Source organism: Dermacentor variabilis, chromosome 7 (genome assembly GCF_050947875.1).
Source record: "Dermacentor variabilis isolate Ectoservices chromosome 7, ASM5094787v1, whole genome shotgun sequence".
Lineage (NCBI taxonomy): Eukaryota > Metazoa > Arthropoda > Arachnida > Ixodida > Ixodidae > Dermacentor > Dermacentor variabilis.
In genome coordinates, this window is record NC_134574.1 from 81,480,177 (window position 1) to 81,493,930 (window position 13,754).

The window sequence follows — 13,754 nt, forward strand, 5'->3', positions numbered from 1 at the left end:
ATACTGCACTTGGCAAACATGGTAATAATGCTACTCACACTGCATTCCTTTGAGTGAGTAGCAGAACTTCTTTCTTAGCATGTGTATTACAAATGTGGTACGACTGTGACAGCAGCCTGGATATGGGATTTGCGCGACATCTGCTCAAGGACACTTTCCTGGTTCAGCACAATCCATGACCTATTCAGGTGCTGACTTCTCGCTTTGCTGCCGAAGCTCTGCACCCAAGATCAACATCTGTCAACAAGCTGCATTTTTTTTTGTACTTCTGACATGTTGGGAGCTCCATACTAAAGGAAAGCACGGCTTCTTAAACCATTCAACAAGTACAGGGTTGTGGGTGACTTACTATGGTGTGCTGTCACTTTTGGACTACCTAAAAGAAAGTAGGTTTTACGTACCTCATGACCAGTGAACTAAGCCAGGATCCTGTTGAGCACCTGTTTTGGATCGTGCGTCAGTCCTCCGGCTGCAATTCTCATCCTACACCTCAGCAGTTCGTTGTTACTGTACACTGCCTTTCAGTAGTTTTGCCCATTATGTCTCCAAGGAAAATTGTGAACCCAGTGTCCTTAATTCCTTGTTATGCTATGTTCAGACTACGTTTGTAAGGCGCCGATTTTTCGTAAAATGCGTAAGCGGAAGCGCAACAAGCGAATGCATCTAGTTCAGACTGCGAACGTAAAGGTACCGTGTGCATGGTCTCTTAGATTTGGCTGCACTAGCTGCATGAGTTCAGAGAGTGCAGCACTGTCGTATATGTTTTGCCAGTGTAGCGCGCGGCCTCTGCACTTTCCTCTTCTTTTTGTACAAGTGCAGGCCTAGTTCTTGACGAGTTACGACTGTGCTGCACTCACTTCGGAGCAAGTGCCAGCCAGTTCACAATGGCGGGTGCTTTTCCAAGTGCGCAGCAGATGACGGTGGAAATAGCTGTCGGCGACAGTACCAAGACGGTGACGGCTGTTCTTAGCAGCGATGGCTCCTACATTCCTGATGAGAATGGATACCTGTATAAGGGAGCAGGTGAGTGTTGTTAGATGGCTTACTGAAAAAACGTGGTAAGCACGTGCGTGGTCTTGTTTGTCTGCTATGGCTTCAAGCAGTCAACAGCAAACTTGACTGGATTCTCTTTTATGTGTGCACGAATTGCGCATACCTGCGCTCGTACGGACTGTCTGAGGAAGTATTTTGGTACTCGCAAGCAACGTCGCACCACGCTAACGCCACAGACTGGTGCTGTCAAGGGAAATGAACTGTATGCAATTTCTCGGTCACTTGGCTAAGTTTGCGCGTCTACAGCTCGTTCTCGTTATGTTTTTTTTTTTTCAGACGGTGAACGCTACACTCTTGTGTTTCAAGCTGAGCACACACCTGCCAGCCAACCATGCGCTTCCAACGAGAGCGCTATAGACGCCTCTGCCTATAGCTGCTTCTGCGGAAGCAGATTCCGAACTTTGGACCAAAGCAAGAACGCACTTTTTAATCGACAAATATGTTGACTTTAAGGACCTGGTCGGCCAGAAAGGGGGATTCAGGTATGTGTCCATCCCCGATTCTATGCAGCATGCTTGCAAACGCAAAAAAAAAAAAAAAAAGATGTATTTGACAAAAATGCGAGAATTTTTTCCGAGTGGTTACTGTATTTGAATGCATTGGCAATCATTGTAATACAAACCAAAGTGCATTTCATATTTCATCCCAGCATGCTTTCGTAAATGTGACCCCTGTTTTTGCAGTTGAGTTTAATAGTTGCTGCAGTATGTGTTTCAGTTCTAGCTTGATTTCTTTAGGACAAAAAAAAATGTTGTGGACAAAGTTGGCGAACGACGAGTTTGGAGGCACCCTTTCGGCTGTCCAGATCGAAAACAAATGGAAGTCATTGGAGCGCAGCTACAAAAGAGCGAGAACAAAAAATAATACATCGGGGCACCACCGTGTGCCGTGCGAGTATGAGGAGCGAGTACCCAGTCCAATAAATTTCTACCTGGCTCGCTGAATAGTTCTAATAGAACTTATGCCATGTAGGGAGCTGGCCAAGGTGTTGGAAAACATCATATAAAACCACCAGCACTCCTCGAGACTGGAGTCTCTGCAGGAAACTCAGAGTAAGCATACTAATTACATTAAATACATTTGTCTTTGTATGTAGGCTTACAACTGGAATGGCAGACTAAATTTGGTACATGAGAAGGAACACACATGACAAGGCTAAGCACTGACTACAAGCTGGAATAACATATACATTGTAAACAATGCTTATTATCTTCCTAAGCAGTTAAGAGTAAAAGAAGCATGTCATATGTGTCCATTCTTGTGCAGCTGGTTTCCTAGTGATGTACTTGGTGCAAACTACAGAAAGTGATGTAATGTTTGTATTCATGTGTGGAAAGTGTGGCCACAGAGGACATGGACTCCTCCAGGGACATGGAGGAGGTGCCGACCAGCATGCCCCACAGGAAGAGGCACAGGAAATCTTCAAACAATGTCCTTGCTGAAGCGCTGCTGAAATTGGATGCAGCCAGAGCCAAGCGCCACAAGGAGCGCATGGCCAAGGTTGACATGCTCATCGATGTGATGCGAACAAACGAGCAGTAAACACTTGCACTGTGGTGTTTCGCGACCTGTGTGTGCTACATATCCCAAATGAAAAGAAAATGTTCAAAATACGTTTCCGCATTTATTCGCTTCAGTTCAACTTGAACAGCACTAGAATTCATGCAAGCACTACACAGACAGCATGGCAGTAGCATTACACAATCTTCATGAAAACAAGCAGGCAGCCATCTCGATCACGTTTATAGACACACGCACGAAAAGTGAGATGCACCACACAAGAAAAAGAAAAAAGAGCAGCACGAATCAGTGGAGCACCCAGCACAAAGAATCCGCCTAGGGAGCCGGCGAAGCGACGCTGGCGACGCGCTGCAGACGACAAGGCCTGCACATTTTGTGAACTTGCCTATTCGTTTTGACAGCGACAGTGCGGCACTAGTGTTGTGAACTGCTGGAACAGGTCTTGTGCACTCGTAGCACGGTGTCAGAACTATCGCGGAACTAGTGCAGCCAGTGCACACAAATCGAAGAGACCTGCAATTTACGTGAAAGTCATGGGTGAGAGTGTTAACCTCCTCACTGACACTGTTGAGGAAATCCAACATTCGCACGGCACAGCACAGTCGACACGGCAAGGTCGAAGCAGTCAGCCAGAGTACATACTGCACTGTCCACCCAAAACCACCAAGCATGTCTTTTCTGCACTAACCCTTGGACGTCCTCTTCTTGTCGCGCTCGGGAAGAACGGCGACGCCATGTATCCAGTAAGAAGTCTATCAAATCGCCGTCCACGGCCCTGTCAAGAAATACTTGCCACGCCCAAACCCTTCTGTGTCGCCTTCGGGCGATTGAAAACATGGCTATAAGTTTGTTTTGAGCGTGAATTTCTTCGAGCTCGGCCAGCACTCGCATGTTGACAGGAGCCATATTGGACCACTGATGACGTCAGTTCTGCAGCTCCAAATTTGATTGGCCTGTTGTAAAAGCCATAATTTACGCAGCAGTAAATGTCAACAAAGGTGTCGGCTTAACTGCCATAATGTTTTTTACAGCTGTTACGTTCGATACGCCGAAAGAGCTGTTACGCACGTAATGACCGTAGTGTGAACATAGCTTTAGATGCAGATGCCAGCCAGCAAGCGTCTACAAGTGGAAGGCAGGAAATCATCAACAAGTTCTTGGATGCTGGCAACATTGATTCAGAAGAAGCGATTCTAAAAACACTGCCAGACCACTCTCCTTGCACTATAGCATCCAGTGACAGTGTCACCGAAGTCACTACGCACTTTCATGATAAGCATGCAACTTAAATGTAGTGGTAAATATAGCTGCATAGAAGCAAAGCAGGCTCAGATATACTGGCTTTCAAGGAGTAGATGAGCAAAAAGCTCGGTAATTTCCAGCTGGCACAGACAATACCACGAGTGCAATCAAAGCGCCGCACTGTGCCAGACTTTGCTAGCAGACGAAGTTGTCAATACATAAGTATTGATGTGGCCTTCAAGAACTTCCTATACGCAATACTTTGTTAAATACAATCCTTGTCTGTTATAATGAGAGTCATGTCCGTAAGAAATGCTTAGAAACACGGACCGCCTCAAAAGCAGTGATTGAGAGCAGCCGGTCTGCTAGAAAAAGTCGCAGTGGCAACACCTGATGGCGTCAACAAAAAGAGGCATGCGTGCTACTTTCCGGTCACGTCACTAGGACATTCTTCAATTACACTATAACTGTGGCAAATGTATGTCAAATCCGAAGCCCAGAAACAAAGTGGCACCTGCCGCAGCGAGACCATCGCAACGCCGACCTGAGGAAGTTCGTCAAGCACAACTCCTGGCAGATGCATTGATATTCCTCCGCACAAAAAATCATGCGGAACATCACAGGCTCTAAGAGCAAAGAGAAGCTGTGAGACGTCAGATCTGCGACGTAGAACTTCAGGTATTTTTGAACACATTCGACTTGGTTGCCTTCACTACCATTCTGAGCACAACAGCCAGATCTTGATGGCGCTTACCTCGCAGCCAGCTGTGGTTTGAGGACACCGTGCTTAATTTGGGAGAAGCGCACTTCAAGAAGTGTTTTTGTGTTTCACCAGCCACGTTCAGGTATATCGTGCAGTCTTGTCGCAGCGATCTGCAACGTGTAGATACTGTAATGACCAAGGCCACTTCTGTGAAAAAGTCGCCGTCGTGCTCTACCATTTGTGTTCTACTGCAGAAGACAGGACGATTTCAGTTTTATTTTCACTTGGCTGTTCAACAGTAAACAAAATATATAAGGGGTTCTATGCAGCTGTTCTGCGAAACCTTGAAGAAGCCTGGCTCAACATGTCTGCCCCTGCAGATATTGAAGACCACATGGGTTTCTTGCCATGACTGGGTTCTCACGCGTTGGTGCACTTGACGGTTGCCATTTCCCGGTGTCGCCTCTGAAAGAACAAGCTTCAGATTACGACAACTACTGTTTAGTGCGGAATATAGGTCGAGGTTGTTTCCAAAAAATATTACTAAAAGGTCACCCCTCGACTTATATACCGGCTCTTGGCACAACATGAATAGTCATCTGGCAACATGTAGGAGTGCAGTCCTTTCGGCATCCGCATCGTTATCACCTCCTTGGTGACCAACGCAGCCCAACGTTAACGTGGCCTACGCTCAAGGGCTCCATTTATTGGGTTCGTCGCTTCATGAGATGCAAGGGATTCGCACTTCGACGGCGCACATCAATCTGCCAGAAGCTGCCAGAGGCATACGAGGACAAGCTGGCCGAATTCCAGTGCTATGTTATCAGATCGGCAACACTGATGAAATGCCAGTGTGGTTCGACATGCCGTCGCTCACCACAGTGTGCGAATGTGGCGCAAAAGAAGTCAAGCTTCTTTCTACGGGGAACGAGCATTCGCGCTTCACGGTGATGCTCGCGTGTACTGCAGACGGCAGAAAGCTGCCCCCATACATAATCTTTAAGAGGAAGATGCTGCCGAAAGAGGCTTTCTCTCGGGATGTTGTCGATCGCGTGAATGAAAAGGGCTATATGGACGAGGCCATGATGCTCAATTGGCTTAAGACCGTCTGGAATCGGCGACCCGGCGCACTCCTGCGGTGTCCGAGCATGCTCGTCTTGGATGCCTTTCGCGGTCACTTGACCGCAGGTGTGAAGCAGGCACTCCGCGACGGGAGGACGGGACTTGCCATCACTCGCATGACGTCAACACTTCAGCCACTGGACGTCATGCTCAACAAGCCCTTTAAAGGCCGTATCTGTGCACAACATAATCAGTGGATGGCCGGCGACAACCCGACGACCCCAACCAGCCGGCTGCACTGGCCGCCTTTCGCCACTGTGGCCACATGGGTGTCGCAGGCTTGGCGCTCGCTGCCCGACGATATGGTGGTGCGGGCATTCAAGAAGTGTTGTATTACTAACTCCTTGGACGGCACCGAGGATGACATGTGGGACACAGCCAGCGAAAAGCAGTCGTCTTCGGACGAGAGTTCAGACAGCTCAGACGAATGGGCAGGTGATGAGACTGGCGGCACCACTAAATAAAACAATTCTGTGCCTTATAACTTTTATGTTGACTTCTTTGCTTCAATGTAAGGGGGTCGACCTATATTCCGCCTCGACCTATATTCCGCATTATACGGTACAAGGGTTGGCGAGTTGAGATTTTTTCAACTATGCTCTCACACTTTCACAAAGCAATAACCTGATTACGCACTTTGTTCTCTGAACGGTTGTTTACTATTGCATAGTTTTTTTAATAGTGTACAATCTGGTTTCTTTGAAGTATAAACATACTTTCGAATGCTTGGAACTTTTTTTTTTTGCTTTTGATCGCTGTTGTTTGAATACTCATTTTGTTCTGCCTGCAGGTACAGTATGATCCTGCTGGCAATGGTCAACCACTGTTACCGATTCTGCTACACAAATGTCGGCTCTCCTGGGCGGTGCCATGATGCATTTGTTTATGGCAGGTCGACACTTCGGAAGCTCACTGAAAGTGATTTACTTCAACATCCAACAGCTGTCATTGAAGGTGTTCATGTACCTCCTATTATTTTATGCAATCAGGCGTTTTCACTGACATGTAATCTTCAAAAGCCATATGCAAATGCCTTACCCAACACACCTGAATATTATTTTTATTTACAATGTGTTGAAATCGAGAAGAATTGTGGAAAATGATTTTGGCCAAATGAAAGCCAGATTTCGCTTTGTTGTGAAGTGCATAGAGTGCAGTCTCGACACTGCCAGGTTAATTATTAGGGCATGCTGTGTTTTGCACAATGTATGTGAGGAATTTCAAGAACGAGTAAAGCAGCAATGGGAGCAGGAGCTAGCCATATGGGACGCCACCCATGAACAGCGTTCTCATAGTTCAGAATCATGTGCAAGTAATGGCCAAGCTATAAAGGTGGCACTAGTGAAGCACTTTTTTGCAAAAAGCCAGCAGCCAGCCCATCTGAGCTAGATTGGCCTGCTAAAGCCCCTTATGTGTGCTATACTAGGACAGACACTTGAGGAATTTCAGAGCAAGAGGTAGCCATATGGGACGCCACCCATGAACAGCGTTCTCATAGTTCAGAATCATGTGCTAGTAATGGCCAAGCTATAAAGGTGGCACCAGTGAAGCACTTTTTTGCACAAAGCCAGCAGCCAGCCCATCTGAGCTAGATTGGCCTGCTAAAGCTCCTTATGTGTGCTATATTAGGACAGACAGTTCGCTTGTATCTACATAGGTGGCCATTTTTTAGCATATCTTTATTATTAAAAAAAATTTTTAGAAGTAAAAACGCAGATTTGAAAATCTGTACCTGACTGGTTCTATTTGAACAAAGTTGTCAGAAGGTCATGCCATTGCTTCAGCAACATTGTACATGGACACAGTACCTAGTTGTGGCCATCTTGGCTGTAAAAGCAAATAAAGCATTTCCTGTTTCGTCCAGAATACTGTGCCAAGGCTGTCGGGCAACCTTCCATTTTTTGGGGCTTTAATTAGTAAATTTCAGCCACCACTGTGCATACTTCGCAGTTACAGAACTTACATGCACAAGAGCTTGTCGTAGGAAATTATGAAGCCACGTACACTTACAGAAAAGTGTGAACTCTTGTACTGATGTTTAATTTTTGAACATGTCAATTTCATTGCATATAACATTTGCATTCTCTTTCATTCTGGGTCATGCGACTGTTGAATACACTGCTTCATCGTGAGAGGTCATGACTCACAAGTGAAATGAAGAAAACTCAGTGGTTTCAACTATGAACTTTATTAACGTTCTAATAATTAACAGTACCCTCTGCAACACCTTCGGGCCTTGAAGTTGTTTCAATAAAAAAAAAGCATACACACAAAGATTATTCTAACAGGAAAAAAAATCCTTCAACACATCAATTAGTTGCATATGCCACTTCGCAGCTTCCTCTTGCAACTTTACTGCCTTTTATAATCTTCGAGCTCCTGCATCTTCAAGCCGTACCAGCTTGTCTGAAACTTTTGTTCTTGGACAATATCCCCCAGCACGCTGTCCCTGCTTCTTCTTTTTTGCCTGCAGCTGATCTGGCAGGAGTACAGTGACTTGGGGCAGGTGCAAAATTAACTTCACTGATAAGGAGCGCACCATCCTCAAAGATCTAATGCAAAGAGTTGTGATGTGCTTGAATGCACGAAGCGCTGATGCTGTGTCTATCCAGGCAAAGAAGATGTGGGAGAAGTTGGCCGACGAATTCAACAGTCGCCACAACATGCGGCCATGAACATTTAAGCAGCTGAAAAAATGCTGGGATAATCCGAAAGAAAAGTGGCACCGTGCGAAAGTCGAAGACATGCGTGAGGTCTTCAAAACAGGTGAGCATTCCATTATTCCTCATGTGCCAAAATTGCTGCATCTTGCTTCTCACTTAAGAATATATTTGATGAAATGCGCAGGAAAACACAGGAAGCCACTGCTACAGCTGATTTCGAGCGCAGCCTACAACAGCTTGTGTATGTGCATATGGAGCAGTGGCGAGGACGTAGTAAATTCATCACCAGAAATAATCTTGCACTGACTTGGTGGATTGTAACATGCAGGCAAACAAAGGAAGTGCATGCGCACATTTGTGTTCCATGACGCACTTGCAGGACTGGCAAATTTGCTCATGCTTTGGTGCCTTGAAGGCTTCAGTTGCTATCTCAAAGGATGTCTTGCTATGAAAGGAACACTACGTTATTGGTTTGCAAAGCATAAAAATGCAATCTTTGGCCAAATGCCATCAACTATCTTTTTGTGTAGGCTCGTCGTTTGCTGTAATGAAATACCAGGGGAAAGCAAAACTTGGGCACAGTTGCAGTTCATTAGCATATGCACAGTGCTATGTGGATGTGAGCGCGGCGACCTGTGTCTATATTTCCTTTGTGCTCAGCTAGCAAGGCTCCAGAATGACATAAAGGAGATACATCATGATGTGTGCATATGTCTCTGGCAGTATCTTCGAAGCAGTGGAACAGGCACGATGGAATTTCTAGTGATTGTGAAATTTTGCTAACGCTGATATTTGCCTCTCGAAGGTGGTGGCACCCTGGCAGAAAGCCGCATTAGTGAAGAATTACTGAGGGTTCATGTGGTGGTAACCCGCATGGCCACACGCCTTGCAAACCCTTTCAATAGCAGCTGCGCTGGGCCTGACACAGAGCCCCCACCAGCTGTAGCAGCATTGCTGGCTTCGTCACAGCCGGGACGAAGCGCTGATGCAGATGGTGAGTTGAGTTATAGTGAAATATCATATGTGGACTAATTATTTAGGAAACTAGATTTGCTAATACAGAAAGGCACCAAATGAACTCATCCTGTGTTCTGCATTTGACACAGCAGTATTGCAAGAAACTAAGCTACTTTTTAACGTCAGAGTGCTGACATTAATTTTGTACATCATGATGACGAGGTTGGAGTTTTGGTATAATGGATGCTATAATAAGGAATGATGCATTCACTGGTTCTGTCTCGAAGGCTTCCAAAAGCGGTTTTTGCAATTGTGTTTGCGCATTATTTCACTGTTGCAAAAGTTGCATTGAGTGAAACAGAGAATGAATCCTAATATGAGGGTGAGTGGCTCGTATGAAAGTTTGAATGCAAGGGCATAGTGATCACTGTCACCATTTCATTCAACCTGCTTCAGCTGGATGCACCAGCAGGAACATGCTGTATTGTTGTCTGCTCATGGGCTTAGATTGTGTCATGTTCTTTGTGTGTCCTAATAGCAAGCACAGTGCAGTGTTTTGTACAAAAACACCGGTGCATCATGTAGCCAGGCAAATATGTGTGCATAGCTCAAAGCGCATTCGTAAAAGTGGCTTGTAAAAGGTACAAGCACTGTGGAAAGGACACTAGTATCAACTCTGATTGCAACAACTTTGCAGATGCTGACATGCAGTAGATGACTCCTGGCAGTGGGATTTCGCTAAAAGCCAGGATGAAGCAGCGGCTATGCAGTGTCCAGCACCACCAAATGGTGAAGCTGCTCGATTAGTTGGCCATAGTGTACCAAGGACACCGCCAGCTTCACCCCTAGCTCCAGTCCTACCAGCTGCTGGGCCACCGGTGCCAACAGCCCACCACAAAGGGCTAACAAATGCACGCTGGCCATCCTGCCCAAGGGATGAGTCCATGAGAAGAGAACTGTACATATGTATATATATAGAGAGAGAAGTGAACCCGACTACATCGAACTCGTTTACATCGAATTATCCTGTATATCAAACACTTTTTGAACACCACAATGTTACGAGAATATATAGCAAAAAGTATTGCTAAACCGAACAAAAACAGCAGCCGCACTCGATATATCAAACTTCAAGCACTGAGAAATTCTCCTAGAAGTTGGCTTTCCCGCGTGGCGGCCGGGCTAGCCATCGATACTCCCGTCCCAGACAAAGTGGTTTAGCACAACTGCGCATGCGCGGTGCTGCTCCCACTCGCTCAGCCACCCCTAGAAAGAGTGGCTCGACCCATCTCGCTCTCTCACAGCTACATGCGCCTGCTTGCGATAGCCTCAATTGCCTTAGTGTTCAGTTGGTTCAGTTGTAAGATTGTGTTGTCGCATTTTCGGAACGCAGTAATTATCCGCTCCATTAAAAGGTGGCTGCCGTGAAACGGAAGAATTTGACAATCTCCGAAAAAACAAACTTATTGGAAGAGTTGAATGCGGAGAAAAGAAGTCGAATGTCGCCGCAGCGTACAACATCCCAAGAAGCATGTTGAGTATGCTATTAAAGATAAGGCCAACATTAGGGCTAAGGTGGACAAGAGGCTTGGTGGCACCGGCGCCCAATTAGTACGCACAGCTGCATATGAACATGTGGAGGCAGCAGTGTACAAGTGGTTCCTTGATGTTATGTCGTGAAACATCCCTGTTTCGGGCCCCATAATTGAGCAGAAAGCAAAGGATCTTGCTTTCATTCTCAAAAGACCCGACTTCAAAGACGGTTCAGGTTGGCTGCAGCGTTTCAAAGAGCACCACGGCATTGACGGCCGGTCTGTCAGCAGTGAATGCCGCGCGGTAGACGTCAGGAGCGTGAACAAATGGACTGAAGAAAATTGGAGCGACATCACGACAAGATACCATCCCCGTGATATATTTATTGCCGGTGAGATGGCTTTGTTCTGGCCAATACTACCAAACAAAATGCTGGCGTGTCATGATGACAAGTTCCACAGCGGGAAAGTTAAAGCCCGAATATCAGTGTTGCTTGCCACCAATGTTGATGGATTGACCAAGCTTCAACCACTTGTGATTGGAAAAAGAAAATCACCGCGGTGCCTAAAGAATGCAGTCGCCGTTCCAGTGACCTACAGGTCCAACGGAAAAGCTTGGAAGACAAGTGAACTTTTTGGAAAGTGGCTGAAATCTGGGACGACGACCTGGAGAGCAAAGACACTAAGGTCTGCTTACTAATTGATAATTGTTCCACTCACCATTGTAAGGTCAGTGTCAGCAACATCGAGCTCTGCTTCCTGCCACCGAACACAACGTCGGTGCTGCAGCCTTTAGACCAAGGTGTCATTCGTGCACTGAAGGCAGGCGATAGAAAGCACCTTGTGCAACGGCTATTGCTAAATCTTCGCACTGACCGGGAGTTGAAAATTGACCTCCTGGGTGCAATAACAATGTTGAATGCGTTGTGGAACGACGCCAAAAAATAAACGATTCAAAATTGTTTCTGTCATTGTGGACTCTGTGTTCCCAGCGAGGCTGGAGCCAGCTTATCTGAAGATTTCGTTGAACCCCTCAACATTGATGAATCACTCGAGGAACCTGACAATTTGTTAAGGCAGCTAGCTGTCTGAGTTCCCGGATGCAGTTTGTGATGGGACTGTGACTGCAGACTTTGTCTCCACTGACGACAACGTTGTGACTACTGGACAGCTCGCTGACGAAGACATTGTTGCTGATCTGGCTAGGGATCCTGCCAGCGACGGTAACTCCGGGGACCCAACGAGTTCCGACCCGCCCACGTGTTCTGAAGCACTTCATGCGCTGAGCATTGTTCATGGCCACTGCGTGTCCATAGAAGGCTATGGGCTCAGCTATTCCCAGTCACTCAACAACGTTGAAAAGTGTATGCTAAGCAATGCTCTCAAAGTGAAAAAGCAGAAGATCGGTGACTGTTTCTTGCGCTAATATGCCCACGGTACATGTATTGAGAACATAAAGAACACTTTTTAATGAGGTGCGTTTTGTACATTGTCAATTTATTTAAATGTTCTATATCGAATTACACGATATATCGAACTAATTCGTTTTTTTGCGAGTTCAGTATTTGCAGGTTTGACTGTAGTGGCTTCCCCTTCCGTCAGTAATGGAGCTGTAGGCTGTTGCATGGCAGTAAGAAGCTCTGGCTGAGCTGCAGATGCATTTTCATTCATGCCAGCAGCTGCAGGATGAAGTGAAGGAATACCAAACATTTCCATGCATTATTTAATACCCCTGTCATTTCCAACGAATGACATTTGTTGACGTTTCATTTCATTATCACCGCACACTTTCACACAATGAAAACTAATGTCATTTGAAAATGATGACAATGACAATAGTAAAAGAAGGACGCAAAAATAGTGTCCTACCTAATTTTGTTCAGTGATTATTTTCCAATATGCTAAAATCCGTTGGAATGAGTGACCCTCCCTTTCACACCATACTTTTGGATCACTAACTTGGCGACACTGGCAACAAAGTCGACCCAAGCCGAAGATCAGGTAAACAACATGGCGGAAAGCACAACGAGTGTGAGCGCTACCTCTGCTGATGAGGCACGAAAACGGCAGTCGAGTTTCATCGCTGCTCTGATGTGCATGCAGGCCAAAGACTGCAGCGAGGAAAGGCCGCTTGAGGTGGAGTTGGAAGCGCAAGAAGCAATTTCGAGGGAGTATGAAGAGCGACTTTGCGCAAACTGGTTCACAGTGGCTGCCAGTATGGCTGCTTCATCTGCCATAGGTATTTGAGCACAACGAAAGGTGGCTTGAGGACACGCTACCACACTTGGGCGAAGCACTTCAGACAGTTGTTCCACATGACACCGGCCACATTCCGTTACCTTGTGGACTCTTTGCGGGGTGAATTGGAACGCCAGGACATGAATATGTGGCTGGCTGTGATTATGGACAAGCCAGTCACCACTGGACTGTACCGGCTTCGTTCAACAGCAGAAGACACTACCACCATCGCACGTCTGTTTGGTGTCGGGTATTCTACGGTAAATGTCGCCTATCGGGAATTTTTTGCGGCGATCACTAAGGTGCTGAAGCCTTGCTGGCTTTGCATGGTCCATAGTGAAGAGATGCCAGAGCATACCAAAAGGTTCTACGCTGTGAGCAGCTTTCCACAAGCCATCAGCACCTTGGATGGCTGCCATATATTGCCATATTGCCACCAGCAAAGCACGCCGCCGATCATTACAACTACAAAGGGTGGTAACCTTTCTTCATATGTTTCGTCGACCTTTGCGTGCGTTAAAAAGCACTACATACATGTTTCAAAGCGAACTATTTGCTGTGTTCAACAGTCTTGGTAGTAAGCATTCACCAGTACCTGTGATGAATAAATATCTTTCTGAACAAACTGACAAATTCACATTTCTGCATTCAAGGTGGCTACAGATTGCCTCTGAAGGCTTATTTTTTATTGTTTCCCTTTTATGCAGTCACAGAACCATACTG

The 13,754-nt window shown here is 46.1% G+C and overlaps 1 protein-coding gene and 1 long non-coding RNA gene across 2 annotated transcripts in view; one reads left to right on the forward strand and one right to left on the reverse strand.

Moving 5' to 3' along the window:
• Positions 1-13,754, reverse strand: part of LOC142587566 (uncharacterized) — a 94,317-nt gene that overhangs the window by 21,194 nt on the left and 59,369 nt on the right. The window lies entirely within an intron of this gene.
• On the forward strand, positions 893-2,523 carry LOC142587567 (uncharacterized). Its single transcript, XR_012829574.1, has 3 exons — positions 893-1,023; positions 1,330-1,535; positions 2,391-2,523. It is a non-coding gene; the product is annotated as an uncharacterized LOC142587567 (long non-coding RNA).